This window comes from Pangasianodon hypophthalmus, chromosome 2 (assembly GCF_027358585.1).
Source record: "Pangasianodon hypophthalmus isolate fPanHyp1 chromosome 2, fPanHyp1.pri, whole genome shotgun sequence".
NCBI classification, from domain to species: Eukaryota; Metazoa; Chordata; class Actinopteri; order Siluriformes; family Pangasiidae; genus Pangasianodon; species Pangasianodon hypophthalmus.
Genome location: NC_069711.1, coordinates 2,026,197 through 2,044,163, shown reverse-complemented (window position 1 = coordinate 2,044,163; position 17,967 = coordinate 2,026,197).

Below are 17,967 nucleotides of genomic sequence, written 5' to 3'. Positions count from 1 at the left end.
TTAAATATTAGAACAAAAGCATTAATATAAGCCTGTGATATGCAGCTGCTCTCCAGTCAGAGAAAATTAATCAACACCAATTAAATAATCAATCAGATAAACTGTCCATTCAAATCTTGACACTGTAATACCTGGAGAAAAACCCGAAAAATGGTGTGGATTGTATACTATATGAAACAACCAATTATAATATAGATAATTAATGCACTTTTAAAATGTACTAATTTATACTATACGTTCGTAAATGTAAAGATAAACTGATACAATCGTTGTCGTTTTGTCTCTTTTCTCTAACACCATGGACTGGTCTCCAAAATAAAAGCACAATTTCTCAGATGTTTCTGTTTCTAGGCCAGCTGGGTGTCATTGCCTCATTAGTTCATACAAAATGAAAAGGTCTAGAGTTTATTTATCCAGACTCTAGCATGTGTTCCTGTTGTTTCTCAACATGAGGACCAAAGACATGTGAATTACCATGAAGTACACCATCAGGAGGGCGATGGATCAAACATAAAATCAATCACATTCAGGGTAAAACATTGAGCTAACAATGTAGTTGTGCTACATTATTCAGAAGCAAGATCACACTAATGAGCTTAGCAAAAGCGTGAACACGGAAAGCAGGTCAACGTGAACGATTTCTCCAAGTAGGACATTTTTCTGGAAACTTCTAACCAACCATTACCTTCTGATGTTATCAGTGTCCACCCCTGATTTCCCTCCTTCTCCTGAGTTGCTTATTATCAGTTTCCAGGTTTACCATTTATAAAATTATTTATTTATACAATATGATATGATTTAGTAGCCTCTGTTTGATATATGACCAGTTTTGTTCAGTTTATGGTGTTGAGCTACCATTAATTTGCAAATGACGATGACATACGACTTATAGAAGGACTATTTTAAAAATGTCAGAGTTATGGGGAAATCCCTATAAAATATAATCAGTTTAAAATAGGTATTATTTTAATACACCACTTGGTTGTCCTTTTTCAATAATAAACCATTTATGGTTGTTGCATCAACTATTTTCTTTCGAATTCATCCTTCCAAATTAGCACATTGTTACACCCCTTATAGCTAGCTAACATTAGCTAGCTAACAAAACACCACTTTTGTGAACCGTAAAGCATTTGTCTCTAAAACCAACCATTCTTAATTTATTGAAAATATTAAAATTGCAACCATTTCATCATTCATAGCTATCTAGAGTACGAGGTTGAATAAGAAATCTCCTTTAATAAGAGATTGGATTTAAGGTGGAATGCTAAGAATAGCTAGTTAACACATGTTAGGATGTTTTGTGCTTTATTGTGTTTGATAATATATAATAATGTAACAAGAGCTAGCCAGGTAATCTTAGCTACCAAGCTAGACTGAAAAAAAGTTAATAGAATTTAATTCATTCAATGTGTATATCAGTTCCAGTTAAAGAATGGATGGAGTTGCATTAACACGATTTGTTTTTGGACATCTAACATGATTTGATCATATATTTTCAAAGCCCTGGAATAAAATCGAACTCCACGTAGTCACCCGAGCTCAGGATCGAACCCAAGTTGAATGTCCACCGCGCCATTTCTTCCTGTCAGCGCAAACAAAAAAAAAACACGAAATTTTATAACGTAATTGGATAACGTTAATGAATTCACTACGTGAAATGATCACACTCACTCTACACAATTCAAACTAGCAGATTGGATACTTGTTTAAATGAAATTTAGTATACGCAATGAAATCACATTTTGAACAGAAACGAAATATTTTTATGTAAACGATACTTAATATATTCTTCTTAATTCTGACTGACTACATATTCACTTTTTTCAGTGTAATACGCAAAGCCTTGTTAAAGAAAGTCGTCTCTCTCTCTCTGTTACGTTATGTTACAGTATATCAACATGTTTCTTTGTGTCTATGAAGCTGATAGTAGCGAGCTAGCTGGCTAGTGTTAGCTCGCTATGATGCGATGATATAGGACGTATATGAGTTAGTGTATGACGTATATGTGTGTGTCAATTCAAACCTTAACGTGAATTACTGTGAGTTACTATTACAGGATGGTCAAGGTGACTCCCAGCAGCTCATGAACATTATGTTTTAGATTACGTTCTCAGTAATGACTGTAGATTTAAGCGGTTGTGTTTATTATTATCAAGTTTTGTTTTGTTTTTTTTAGGCTGTGTTGGTCATTTAAAATCAATTCAATCTGCTGTTAATGTTATTCTATTTCGCGTCCAAATGCAGAGCTCTGTGGCTACTCCTCTTAGCTCGTTTACTAAATTAATATTAAACTGAACATATCTGATTATTTTCCTAACTGTTTAATTATCCTCCTTAAATACACATTCATTTTCCTGACTGCAGCCAGTAAGCACCTAATTATGTACTGCAGTTATTGGTACAAATAATCAAGTATGAATGAGGCAGGTTTATAGAGTGTTTATAAGGACATGCTCAGAAAGGTACACCGGATATATCTGTTACATGATGAATTCCTTCTATAAATTCTGAATTTGTTCTTGTGTTACTGTTGAAGAAATGCATGAAATGAATGCATGAATGCATGAATTAATACGGGGAGATCTCACCATAACAAAATGCACCTAGGTGGCGCTATAATTCACATTTATAAATCTATTCATAACCTTAGAAACTCTCAACATCAAATCAAGATTTGTGGGTTTTTTTTTTTTTTTTTTTAATTGCTGGAAGGTGCCAAGTGTTTATGATGGAACGAATTTGTGATTTGTCAAACATTATGTCAGCCATTTTGAATTTAAATAAAAACTGTTTTGGTTTTTTTTTTTTTTCCACTTCTTCACCTACAAATGTGATCCAATAGTAATGAAATTTGGAAGACAGAACCCAGAGAAACCAAACCAAACAAAATGGTTTCTTACATGGGGTGCAGGTGCTTTCGGTTCTTACATGGAGTACAGTTGATTCTGGTTCCTAAATGGGGTAAAGGTGCTTCTGGTACTTGCATGTAGTGCAGGTGCTTCTGGTTTTTATGTGGAGTGCAGGTGCTTCCGGTTCCTCAATGGAGTAAAGGTACTTCCGGTCCTTGCATGGGGTGCAGGTGCGTCTGGTCCTTGCATGGGGTGCAGGTGCGTCTGGTCCTTGCATGGGGTGCAGGTGCGTCTGGTCCTTGCATGCGGTGCAGCTGCTTCCGGTACTTGCATGGGGTGTAGGTGTGTCCGGTCCTTGCATGGATTACAGGTGCTTCCGGTTCTTGCATGGGGTACAGGGGCTTCTGGTCTTTGCATGGAGTGCAAGTGCTTCCAGTTCCTGCATGGAGTACAGGTGCTTCCGGTTCTTGCATGGGGTAAAGGTGCTTCCGGTTACTGCATGGATTACAGGTGCTTCTGGTTCTTGCATGGGGTAGAGGTGCTTCCGGTTCCTGCATGGATTACAGGTGCTTCTGGTTTCTGCATGGGGTACAGGTGCTTCCAGTTCTTGCATGGGGTACAGGTGCTTCCGGTTCTTGCATGGGGTACAGGTACTTCCGGTTCTTACATGGAGTACAGGTGCTTCCACAAAACCATTCTGACTCAAATTCCTGAATTAATGTGCTGGAGCAAAAGCACAAATATAAGCTCCACTTCAGGTTTATATGCTTTATTCCTCTTATACCACAGCAGTTTGCCAATAATTAAAACTTTTTGCAGAGCACTGATGCTGGAGACTCCTTCCATAAATGTTATAAACATAATAAACATCTCCATTCAGAAAATTGCACCATATTAATGATTGCACACAATATTATTGGCTTGTGAATCTGTTTATTATTCCTGATTTAATGCGATGGAGCAGAAACATGAATTTAGGCTGCACCTGTTGTAGATTGTAGTGATTTCCAACAGTGCCCTTGTGATGAGGAAAGGACCCTCCAGATCCTCTTCATGCACAGTCATGAACAATAAAAGTAACGAATCTGCAATCAGCCTGAATGTTTCTGTGTCTCAGCTCAATAGCAGTGTAAATGAACGAGCACAAATACCATCACCCAGTACATTGTGGTAAATTTCATATTTTTATACATTGTTGTGGCAAATGTAGCACTCTTAAAATGGGCCCCTCTTGATGGACGTAGATCTGGCTCGCTGCCTCCTGAAGTGTCGTCCAGGCTGAATATTCATTAAAGAAACCATTAAATATGAAACACGTTAAATATGTTTCTATTGAAATATTTTAGATGTTTTATTCCTGTGAGATGTTAGCAGTTGTGTGTTGTCCTGACATCCCCGGGGATGATGTTATTGCAAGCGCAGTTACCATAGCATTTAATAGGAGATAAAAAAAATCAGCGATCTCAAACCTAAGTGATAACGTTCAGATTTCACTCTTAGCCCACCATTTTCTAGCGATGTATAACGGAATATTAATTAGAAATCCAGCATAGAAATAGTGGAGACATTGGTGCAAATGGTGGACTCAAAGTCCCAGAATGCAATGGGTTGCGACAGAGACTCGGCACAGCTAGTTAGTGATCTACGAGATGACTAGCGCGATGGCGTTGATGTAGTGTTAGCGTGAAAGTTGAAGCTTTGGAAGCTGTTTGAACAGAGCATACAGATGAGGAGGTGAGAGCCCTGTATAGACTAAACCACTAAAGCGCCGCTGCATCGCACTCTTTAGGTAGAGGTGAAGCGAGGGCTAAATCCCACTGCACCGCTATTAGCAGGTATTCGAATGGCATTGTGGGTAATGTAGGAAAACAAAGTTTATGCAAAGTGAAAATAGACTAACATGTCAATGAAAGAAGTTTAAACTAAAAAATAAAGACATTAATTGTAAATATTGTCCAGTTGTTCATTTTTCCTTTGAAAAAAATTAGTAAATCAGCCTGGAGATTTTTTTTCAAGTGTTCATGAGGTTGCATGTTGTAAAACTGGAGTAAACCAGGGGCTCGAGCTAAAACTCGAATGCATAGTGTATACAATTGGGAGGTTCGTAAGACAACTGTAGAGCTAGTGATTGGTATTCAGGTAATAATTATTTAAGGTTGTTATAAATCCAGTGTCGTCTCTTAGCTAATATATTCTGACGCCCATCACGACTAAAAGAATCTGTACTGATGTAAAAAATGAGTAAGCTGCTAAAATTCCCAAGCACAGCTCTTCAGAAGGTATGGGCTCGTACGCCTGCCAGTGGGTCACTTGTCTTTATCGATGGTGTGACTGCCAGCGGCAGCAGCAGAACGATTTTTGAAGTTAACTGCTTGCATCTAAATGTGTCAAAACTTAACAGATGGCGCTTCACCTCATAGCAGGACAATGACCCAAAAGCAACTATTTCAAAAAAGTCGAGTGTTATTGACCGGCTAAATCAATTACTGAGTCCCACTGAGCACTTAGGCACTTACTGACGGCAGACAAATTTCCCTGAAACAAGCAGAAGAGATTGTAGTGAAAAAGGCTGTATTACAGACCTGAGAGAGCAGCGAAGACTGTACACATACTTACTTACTTACTTACTTATTTACAGCTAAGTGTATATATATATATATTAGTATACATACTACATATACTACCCAGTCCATAAAATAGTTTAAATAGTTACAAGCTATTGGATTTAAAAGTAGTGCCACGCCTACCTCACTGTGAAATGCAATTAGTTAATAGGAAACGTAAAGAGTTAAACGGGAAAATCAAGACGCAATCAACTTCTGTATGACAAAGTCAACTTTTAATGAGAATCTAGCATCAACTTTTTTGTTACACTGGGATTCTGATCCTCAAATTAGGAGCCAATGCCTTCAGAGAGCATGAGAGGGAGGGAGAGAGAGAGAGAGAGAGAGAGAGAGAAGAGACGACAATCATTAAAGTCAATGAGAGAGAAAAAGGGCCTTAAGAAAGAAATTAAGAGAAGTGAAAAGAGCAGGACGGTTCAGAACAGTCCCCCGGCGAGCCCAGACAGACGAGTCCAAAGACCTCAAAATGAGGGAACATTTGTGCTCGGCTGTCTTCAGATTTATTTCAGTTCAGTGTTCTAACCTTATTCTGTTGTATGTACTGAGCAATACCACCACAAAATGTAACTTTACGTTATATTACTGGATTTACTGGACCACTCTGAAGGGCATTTCTTTTTGTTTATAATCAATTTGATGATGTGCTAAAAAAAAAAAAAAAAAAAAGAAAAACCTTTACCCTGTACATAAACTATTGAAGTATATTATTAGTGTTGTGTCCATTCTGTATTGTTATGTTTATCCCTGCTATTGGGGTGTTCACTCTGTTATTGTCGTGTTTACCTTTTTATTGTTATTGTCGTGTCCGCCCTGTTATTGTCATGTTTACCTTTTTATTTTTATTGTCGTGTCCGCCATGTTATTGTCGCGTCTGCTCTGTTATTGTCGTGTTTACCTTTTTATTTTTATTGTCGCGTCCGCCATGTTATTGTCGTGTCTCTCCTGTTATTGTCACGTTTACCTTTTTATTGTTGTGTTTACCTTTTTATTTTTGTCGTGTCTGCTCTGTTATTGTTGTTTACCTTTTTATTTTTGTTGTGTCTGCCCTGTTATTGTTGTTTACCCCTTTATTTTATTGCTGTGTCCACCCCGTTGTTATTTTATTGTCATGTCCACCCTGTTATTGTTGTGTTTACCTTTTTTACTGTTATTGTTGTGTCCTTCAATGTTATTGTCGTGTTTACCTTTTTATTGTTATTGTCGTGTTCTTCAATGTTATTGTCGTGTTTACCTTTTTATTGTCGTGTTTACCTTTTTATTGTTATTGTCGTGTCCGCTCTGTTATTGTCGTGTTTACCTTCTTTATTGTTATTGTCGTGTCCGCTCTTTTATTGTTGTGTTTACCTTTTTATTGTTGTATTTACCCTTTTATTGTTATTGTTGTGTCCGCACTGTTATTGTCGTGTTTACCTTTTTTATTGTTATTGTCGTGTCTGCTCTGTTATTGTTGTGTTTACCTTTTTTATTGTTATTGTCGTGTCCGCTCTGTTATTGTCGTGTCCGCACTGTTATTGTCGTGTCCGCACTGTTATTGTTGTTTACCTTTTTATTTTTGTCGTGTCTGCTCTGTTATTGTTGTTTACCTTTTTATTGTTGTGTTTACCTTTTTATTGTTATTGTTGTGTCCGCACTGTTATTGTCGTGTCCGCACTGTTATTGTTGTTTACCTTTTTATTTTTGTCATGTCTGCTCTGTTATTGTTGTTTACCTTTTTATTGTTATTGTTGTGTCCGCACTGTTATTGTCGTGTCCGCACTGTTATTGTTGTTTACCTTTTTATTTTTGTCATGTCTGTTCTGTTATTGGTGGATTTACCCCTTTATTTTTATTGCAGTGTCTGCTCTGTTATTGTCGTGTTTACCTTTTTATTTTTATTGTCATGTCCGCCATGTTAAATTGCTGTGTCGACTCTTTAATAGAAGACATTAACATGGCCCTTTTGTAACAAAATAAGATATTGTGTAGTTTTCTGAACATCTGGAGGTCCAAAAGCCACCAAATACCAGAATAAAGTAATCAGACTAATAGACAAATTGAAAAAATATTGAATAAAAAAAATAATAATAATAACAATAAAAGCACTAATAATTCAAACTGGTATAGCGATATTTCTATGAGTGCAGAAGTCAACAGCCTTAAGAAAAAATATTTAAGGGTTGTTCAAGTGATTCTTTGTATAGTTAAGGGCACTTAGCTTCCTAAGAGTTCTAGTTTAGCAATCTGATAGAGAAACAGTGAGGTCTGTGTGGAGATCTCTGATTTTTGATTGTATTGTTTTATTGTAACAGTCAAGGCTGAGTTTCCCAAAGATCATTATTAAATGGCAGAGTGAGCATTTCATTGAACACTTGGAGTTATAAAAGGTTGGGGAACTCAGCACGATTTATAGTAACAGCTTCACAAAGCATGCGGATAAAAGAATCAGAATAAATTCATCATACTAACAGAAAAGCAGACTAAATGTTAGCAGGCATCAGGAACAAAGGAAAGCATTGAAACATCGTTGTGGTGTATTTGTAAATCCACACAAACCAAATCAGATGGAAGGATTAGAAATAGAGCCGGATTTTAGCAGCTATAGCTTCCTGTGTTTCTTATCAAATCCAACAAATTCACCTTTGCTCTTTAGAAATACAATTTCTATGATTTTTTTTTTTTTCTGGCTGAGTGAGCTCACCAACTACAAACAATCTAGTAAAGGGGGGAAAAAAAAGACTGCTCTAATCCTTTCAGAGATGAAGAAAAGCCCTCCAATGGTTTTATAAATGAAGAACTCTCTCCAGAGCACAGGTCTCTCTTACTCAGCTCGTTCCCTGGAGCACCACGGCGCAGCGGCGTACCCGGTTCAAACCCATGAATCACTTTCACCTCAACATCCACAGCTCCAGTACGTTTCAGTCACACAACGACAGTTAGATTTTGCTTAAAGCATTTTTTTTTTTTTTAACCACTAAGTCTTTTGTTAATGCAAATATTAAGCTATAGCAGAAAAAAAGAATTGCTCGTGGCTCAGAGTTTTTCTTTTCAGCCGTGAAACGCGCTGCTCCTAACAAAAGATGACTAGCTTTCTTATCTTCACTGATGTGGCTGCTGCTGGAAAAGGAAAGATTGCGATTAAAAAAATATATATGTCTATAGACATATCAGATATTTCAGAAAGAATCATATGATAAAGAATTCATCTGATTCGCTATCATACAGCAGAGCAATAAAAAAAAAACACAACCTGCTACTAAAGTTACTAAAATTTGCAATGAATTACAATGAATTAGGCAAGATATATTATTTCTGTGAGAAATAAATAATTAAATAATAATTCAGCGTGTAATAAGTTAGGATTTAAACACGACAGCATGTCCTAGAGCGTTTTATTCCTCTTATACCACAGCAGTTTGTCAACAATTGCACATTTTAACTTATTAATGAACTACGTGTACTTTTTATCTATTTATGGTTGCATTAAAACTAAGAGTGTTCCTGTTCTCACTTACGTTACAGCGACTGTAAACAGAAATTCCCTCATCAGCCTCTCGTTTTTCTTAATAAGTTAATAAGCCACGGATATCAACAATTACACACTTTTCTTTATTAAATAACATTTTAATCAGTGTGTAGGTCTGTTTTTCTCTGATTGTTGATTATTGTGTTATTGTGACAGGCAAGGCTGAGTTTACAAGGTCGAGCGAGCATCACATTGAACACACTCTCTCTCTCTCTCTCTCTCTCTCTCTCTCTCTCTACCAGTTAAAATGAACTTAACTTTACGATGCTTTTGAGAAACTCATTAAACTGGATAGGTTTGGGCGTTTTATGGGATGCGGGAGGTTTTGTGGCTGTTCATGTGGCCTTCGAGTTGTGAACGGTTGTGAAACTCAGCACTATATCGCCTACAGTAATTGCTTCATGAACAGTTTAGTGGAGTTTATTTTATATAAAGGTTTTGCTATTTATAAGGACAATCTAGCGCATACAGGGCAGTGCTGAAGTGAATCTTCTGGCTTTAAGTAATTACTAAACGCAACAGCGCTTGTTATATAGGATGATGATTGTTATCAGGGGTTAAATCAGGATTTAGGAAGTGAACGAACTCATCATCTTACACAAAGGGTCAACAATGTATATCATATACGGAGTTATCATTATTATTATTATTATTATTATTATTATTATTATTATTATTATTATTAATGTCTGTTTAAAATAGTGTCCCTAGGTGTTAATTTAGAAATTAAAGCAAAGATACATGACGTAGTTAAACCTTTAAACTAGTTAAAGTAGTAATTAAAGTAGATTAAATTCAAGTAGAATTCTGGATTCTGATTGGTCAAAAGGTAGCTGTTGATTAATTATTTTTAACAGCAGCTCAGACACTAGTGCAGATTTATAGATTAATATGCTTATTCTAGTACGTTATCGTTTCTATAGTAACAGCTCATTCAACAACAGATTGATAAAAAGTGTATAATCCTTGATAAGGAGACATTTATTTAACATTAATGGAGTGTTAATGTGTCAGAGCTGTAACTTCTGAACGTTTTCCGCCATCTTCAGGACTCAGGCGTTTCTGGTTTCTCAGGAACGTGCCTTAAAGCTGCGATACGTCTTTACGATTACAGCAGCAGCACTAAGGTACAAATCTACAATATCCAGGTGACTTTAAACACTGAAGCTTGGAATGTCTTTGGAAGTGTGAATCTTTAAGGTATCCATGTGGGAGGATGAGAGAAGCCTGAGTGGTATAGCTGTGTTTTTTTTTTTTTTTTTTTTTTTTAGTTTGTGTGGGATTTTCTGTTTGCTATTTTTGAGCCATGGGCCAGTCTGAGGCTTATGCAATACATCCCCAAAATAAATCCTCACTGTTTTTGTCATGGACATTCCGCTTCGTTGGGTGTATTTTTTTTTTTTTTTTTTTTTCCCTTGGTCTGGTAGCTTGTTTTTCTTTTTTGTTTTTTTCTCGCCACTTTTAAAAAAAAAAGACAGAAAGAAAAACAATAAAATACAGTAAGAATAATAGTGACTTAATGTATTTTATCCTTGCATTTGTTTTGAAGCTGTGTTTCCTCCTGGCTTGTTTTCAGGGCTTTATATTTTAGATTTCCTTTCAGTGATTTCTTTTGAAAGTGGTTCCCAAAAGTAAATCATGCCTGTTATGTAAGATGCGATATGACACATTGATGGAAACCTTTCACTATTTCAGACTACAGTTTTTGGCCTGGTTTGGTTGCAGGAGGTTTGGAAATCGTGTTTGGTGTTTTACACTCTCGTTGATTTGAGAGCTCGTGTTGTCATGGGGAAGAATTTGTCAGTCTGTAAGCGCTTCGTCTGCACAGCATTACATCTGATGTTAGAACAAAAGCTTTGCGCTGGTGGGATTGTTCTGTTCACCTGATGTTTTTCCAGCTGTCACCTTGTAAACATGAGCTGGTGCTGGAATGTCAGGGAACCTCAAGATGTTTCTCGTGTAAACAGTTGGGATTAGATGAATAAGTAGTGAAAGGAAAGAACGCATTAGGGCCCACAACAATTCCAGCCAATTTATAGATTTCAGAATTATTGGCACTCTTCCTAAAAACTAAGCAAACATCAATATATGAATGAGTGCTGGTTTCAAAACTATTGGCACCCTCAAAATTAATTTCATGAAGCCCTGAGTCTTCCATTTCCCATAATATCAACCATGTTTTATTTATTTATTTATTTATTTATTTATTTATTTATTTTTTTTAATAAAGCATCTTTTTGGCCATGAAGTGTGTATGATTTTTACATTATACATCACACATTTGACAGCAGAGAAACAAATGACGTTTCCTTCTTCAGTCCACATTTTCTATCCCAGATTTATTTCTTTTTTTTAGGAGCTTGAAGGCATGTGCGTGTGTTTAAAGGCGGTCTTCTAGATCAGGGGTTCTCATAGTTTTTACAGTCAGAGACCCCTTTAACAAAACCCACCAGGTCCCTTTGATCCACAGGAACAGATCAGCTAATGAGAAGCAGCATTTAGCTTTTATGCCGCTCAAATTGGTACCAGCTCCTAGAAGATGTTAAATGTGCCACAAATGTAGCTCTTTTTAAATCTTGATTAAAAACCTTTCTTTTTTTTTCATGTGCCTACACTTAAGCTGTTAAGGCTTGCACTTTATGTCTATATTGTACAATACTTTCTCAGCACTTTCTTGTTTCAGTTCTTTTCTGTTGAGCCTTACTATGAATCTTAATTGATTTCATTTAAAACTTTAAATGTTCACAAATCTTATTTGATTTAATTCATTTTATTTGTACTCCATTTAAATGCATGGAGTATCGGAGCCAGAGAGATGTTTAAATTTCAGAATATTCCACCCGTAGAACCAATTTCTTTATTAAACTCGTCTTTCGATTCTAGTTGACATTATTTATAGTCATCATAACTTTGATAATAGTGAAATCTCTATCAGTGCAACAAAATTGGAAATCACAAACCCTTGGCTATGGTTCACTGGCCCCTGTGTGTCCCGAGACCCCACTTTGTCTCTAGCTACTGAAAAACCCCATCTTAGATTCTTCTACTCAAGAAAAATCAGGCCACCTAGTGGTGGAAGCTTTAAAAAAAAAAATCAGGAAAATTTAAACTGCTGTTTGTATAATCATGTTCACTCATTATGTCGTGAGGTGCCAATAATTCTGCACTTGATTGTACCAGGAGAGTAGTAGTCATCCTGCAATTTGCTTTAATTGTGCTACATTTCTGAGATCATCGGTTTGTCTGTGAGATCAACAGGGATCAAATAACAGGATGCTAAAGTAATGTAATGCTGTAATGCAGGAGAATATTTGCTCAGCGTTTCAGTTCTCATTCGGAGCACAGCGCACCGGAGCACCGGTAGCAGCGGAGCCCCATAGCGGGTGACCTTCCGAATGAGACGGCCTCCCAGGCATTGGTGATGAATATGCATTAGAAAGATTACAATGAGGTGACAAGGCAGGTGCTCTCATCCAAATACCAGCACAGCTGGCAGCCGCTTCTTCACCACTCACTCTTTTCCTCTTACATAACAGCTATAGTTCACTCATCTATCTCACTCGAGCCTTTGTTAAAAAATTAAAAAAAAAACAATAAGCCTCCTGCTTTAAGCTCTCAGGACTCTCTAGAGTTACCAGATCACAGTGCACTCTCATTGCTTGTCCCGTATTGTCCACAGTATATATCATGAGCATGATTATGAATTATGATGTCGCAAGGGGGAGGGTGCTGTGCTAAACCAGCCTCCCTTCAGGAGGAGTTTCTACCATCTGTCTGCGCTGAGACGCCGCGGTGGCTTGCGATGGGGGATTCAAACCGCTACTGATTGCCCTTCCCTGTCAGAGAGCTAACAGAGCAGAACATTCCGGATAGCGGAAAAACCAGGTGCTATTGAACCATGTCCTCGGTCTTACGCCAGCCAGGAGCGATTTGCATAAATAAGCTATCATGGCCATGATGATGGTGGTTTTTTTTTTTGACTGCACATTATTGTTTATTGTTTTGGTGGTCAAGGTGAGAGAGAACCAGTGTAAATATTTAATTCGTAAACAATTCAATCAAAAACAAGTTCAAATTGGACGCTAGCCGAGTCGAGCTAAAGACAAACCTGAGAGAGAGAGAGAGAGAGAGAGTGCAAATGGGCCTGCTTGTAATAATACCTATGTGTAAGGAATAAAACTCTCTGTTAAAGGAAAATAATCAACAAAGGGGTCGTCTGATTTAGCAGTTACCACCCAGAGTGGATTATTTTCCAATAAGAGCACATCTTGAAGACTTTTCTTTTTAAATCTTTGCAATTTACCAATGATTACAATTGTTATTTATTACAAAATGACATGATACTTATCCATTTAAATTAATTGTTGTGGAACGTCCATGAAACAATTAGTTCCTGTTCTCTTTTGCGTTACAGCAGCTATAAACAATCGTTCCCTCACGCAACACGTAAACCCCTCCGTCCTGAAGATGTCGGAAAACTTAAAGTTACAGCTTTAAGCACTGACACTGGAGACTCCTTCCATAAATGGTAAATAAACCTCTCCTTACGGAAAACTTCGCCATATCGATTATATTATATATAAGCTTTTCTTTGTTCAATAGCAGCATGTTTTTCCAATCAGTTCACTGTTAGCCTTAGATTACGTCTGCAATCAAGTCCCTTTGTTAGATAATGTATTAATATAAAGCTGTGATTTGCAGCTGCACTACTGTCAGAGCTTCTGACCAATCAGAATCCAGAATTCAACAGCCCTGTGGTGTGTGTATGTATGTATGTATATGTATATGTATGTGTATATATATATATAGATAGATATATAGATAGATAGATAGATAGATAGATAGATATAGATATAGATAGATAGATACATAATAAATAGGTTTAAGATTTACTTGACAGTCCATTATCAGCATTAATGGAGATTCTACAGTGTCCAATATGGCGTCCCACAGGGTCACTACGTTCTCTAATGTTCTCTCTATAAACAGAATCTTCTACATGGAAATCATAAACATAATTTTGGGTTTTATACGTTACGTACATACTGTATACATACATACATAGTTTGGCCTGATTCTTCAGCACGTCTACAGAAAATAGAAGACAAAACATATAGCAAAAGGTACGAAAGAAATGGATGAACAGAAACTTTCTAGTCTAAGGCAGCCTGCTATGATGTTGCTGATTTCACCTGAGAACTTGACGACATTTGATTTTGTGAACCCAAAAGTTACCATTAAGAACCTTTGGTGTAAACCAAGATGGTGGTTTAACGTCTGCTAAAACTGCATTATAATTTAATAAACACAGCCAAAATAAGAAATATGTTAACTCTACATGACTAGTGCTGCTCTTATAACTTCTTTTATAACTTGTAATTTGGACTATTGTAACGAGTTGCTGCCCCGCTGCCTCATTAAAGAAGATTCAGATGCTTCACAATGCAGCAGACCACCTCCTTAGCAGAAAAAAAAAAAAATCAGAGCTCATTACTCAGCCTTATTCAAGCTACGCTAACTGTTTATTAAGTTCTGCATTAACTACAAAGTTCTGCTTATGAACCATTATGCTCTATATGGTAAACTTTCTGGTGTATCTTGCTGATCTCCTGAAGCAGTATACCCCATTCCGAGCACTTCACTCATCTGAAAAAGCCTGAACTCTGGAATAATGCTCTAGAGGAATATTTTTATAGCTTTATACATGTTTTTAAATCCAGATTAAAAACAGACTTGTGGAACTTGGCATGTTCTTAGTTCTTGAGTATTCTTATCTTGTTAAATATAGTTTTTATAATTTGTAGTATTTTGATAGATTAAAGCCAATGCATTAGTAAATTAAATTCTATAGCAATTAAAGATATAAAAATCAAAATAAAGTGCTATATAACAAAGATCATTGTTATTGTTGTTGGTTGTTTTCGTTGTTTGGGTTGGTTTTTTGGTTGTGTTGGTAGGTTGGTTGGTACGTTGAATGGTTGAACAGTTGGTTTGTTGAATGGTTGGTTGAATGTTTGGTTGGTTGGTTGAATGGTTGGTTCAATGTTTGGTTGGTTGTATATTTATTTTTGTTGTTTATTTTCTTCCTGATATTATCATCTCTCAGCTTAGAGCAGTGGTTCTTATACTTTTTGTAGCCAAGGACCCCTTTAACTATAAAATAAATTCCACAAACCCCCCACAGCACAGATTTATTTTTTGAATATTATCACAAATGCATGCAATATGTTGTCTATTTATTAGAGCCGTAGAGCTTTCTGTTCATAAACCTTCCACAGACAGAACACATTAGCATCCAAGATGTCATTATTTATAAACTTATTATTGAATTTGGTATTGAAGTTTAGATTAAAATCCATTGATTTCAAGCAACCAATCAAACTGGCTAATGTCTATAAAAACTCAATAATAAATATAATAACTTTGTTAATAATGAGTCGTGGAAATACTTCATGGACCCCTTTGAGAAGATTAGAGAACCACTGGCTCAGATGGTTGTGTACTAACTCTGGCACACACACTTACCATACATTCATTGGGTTTAAAGGAGGTCTGTTAGGTCATGTGCATGGAGGCAGGTTCCAGCCTCCGTATGTGCCATGGTATGCAGGTTGGTAACTATACTGTGATCGGACACATCTAGATAGCGTTTGATTGGTTAATACAGCTTTCTAAAATGGTGAACTTAATCCTGATGAAAAAGCTTGGATCCTGATGGTGTTCTTACGGTTAATAATGGTCAAAATTCATCCAGGGTAAAGAGTCATAATGGTTTAACAGGTGAACAGTGACTGATTATAGACGTGTTTGATGGTTTCCTAATGGGCTTTAAAGATCATACAGGAGTCTGGTGATCTCTGATTGTGACCTTGTGCTAATATTCAGTGATTTAATGATGACTCCATTGACCTAATGGACTTTTGTAATGATGCTGCTGCAGTGCAGTGAAACGCTGTTGTCCAGCATTCATTAGATTCTATGCAGAACTGGAAAACATCCCACTGAACATCATTTTATATGAAGTTTGTATTATATTATACTATATATTACATTTAATAAAGAACTCATATGAATGATTTTCTAAGAATTAATATCTTAACATACACTATTTGACCACTTTCAGCATCTGTGAAACCAAACACACTGAATGTCTTTGTCTTTCTGGGGGTGTGAAAACTTTTGCGCTCAATGTAGCCGAATAGTCTAGCTGAATAAAACTGTTCATTACTTGCACCTGGGAAAGGTAGAATTTAGGCTATAAGATGGATAAACCACATTTTTAACTCCTAGCTGTGATGCTAGCTGTGTTATAGCTAACACTTTGTCTCATATAATGCTTCTTTTTTTTTATCATTTCTACTAAAATAATGCAAAAGTGACTTTTCCATTTGATTCATAATCTGAAGTATCAACACCCTGATAATATCTTGCTGGTTTTGACCTATACACTGACATTTATTAGCAGAATTAGCATTTCTTCAGTTGTTGGTTGCGTTCTATTTAGCCTATGAAGAATATCTCTGAGTAATTTATAAATTAATATATTCTGGCCATCCCTAACTAGCTATCTGGCTAGTTACCTGCTAGTAAACAAGCTCAACTAGATCTCAAGTTATCTAGACCTACTTTAGCTATGTTCGCTAGCTATGTAGCTTACCCTGGAGTTCAAATGAATCACTTCAAATGACTCTTTTTGTTAAGAGACATCTTAATAGTTACTAATGCCTACGTTGAACTAAGTGTAACGAAAAGTAAACTTTAAAACCTGACTGGGACAAATTCTGAATCTCAAAATAAAACCTCCATAAAAATAAATATTAAAACAACAACAACAACAGGAACCTGGGTGATATGACTCAGAGTCGAGAGAGACCTCTGAAGCCATGTGAATTTGGCAGAAGGCCACTAGGCCCTTTTTTCTATTTTATGTAAGAGTGTCATCATTTTTTTTTTTTTAAATATTTTGTGTTCAGGAAATCATAATATGTGAATATATAAATAATCCATTTTAATGTGCTGCACTGGAATTCACTCAAATGAATCACTACAAATGAATCTTTTAACAAAGCCACATCTTAATAATGTATCTTAGTAATGAATTTTCTATCTAATCCAGCAAAAGTTTCATACTGGCCAGGGTCCAAATCTACAAAAAAATATATATACATATATATATAAAAATACATCTGTAAAAACAACAAGAAAAACAAGCTGGGTGATATGATTCAGAGTCGAGAGACCTGAGGCAGTGCGAATGTGGCAGAGGACCACTCGGACCACCATTTTTGTTGTTGTTGTTATTTGTATTATAAGTTAGCATCATCATTTATTTCATACGCTACATTCAGGAAATCTTTCTGTAATTTGTAAATAAAAAATTTTCAACGTACTCCAAAGGAATTCAAATGAATCTCTGGTCAAATGACTCTTTATGTACAACCACATTTTAATAGCTAGTAATGACTGACTAAAGCTAAACAAATCCTAACTAAAAGTAGACGTTTCATACCTACATAAGTCAAATTCTGCATTTCAGAATGAAAATAAACACTCAAAACAAGTATTAAAACACCACCACATGAATCAGAATGAATCATTTATGAATCAGAGTCAGTACCCAAGCTGTGAGAGAGACTAGATCTTTTTTTTTTGGTATTTTAATTTAAAAAGTGATCATTTATTTCATACTTTATGTTCACGAAATCTTACCATAATGTCAATAACCAATTTCTAATGTTCTCCAATGGTATTCAAACGAATCTCTTGTCAAATGACTCTTTTTGTAATGCCCACATAATGATCAATTTCAGTAAAGTGAGGTCGTAATGCCAACCTTGGTCAAATTCTGAATCTCAAAATAAAAATAAACACCGGTTAAAAACAACAACAAGAGCAGCAACCTGGCCGTTGTGACTCAGAGTCGGTACCCTGGCTGTGAGAGAGCCCTCTGAAGCAGTGTGAGTTTGGCAGAGGACGGTGTGTATGCGGA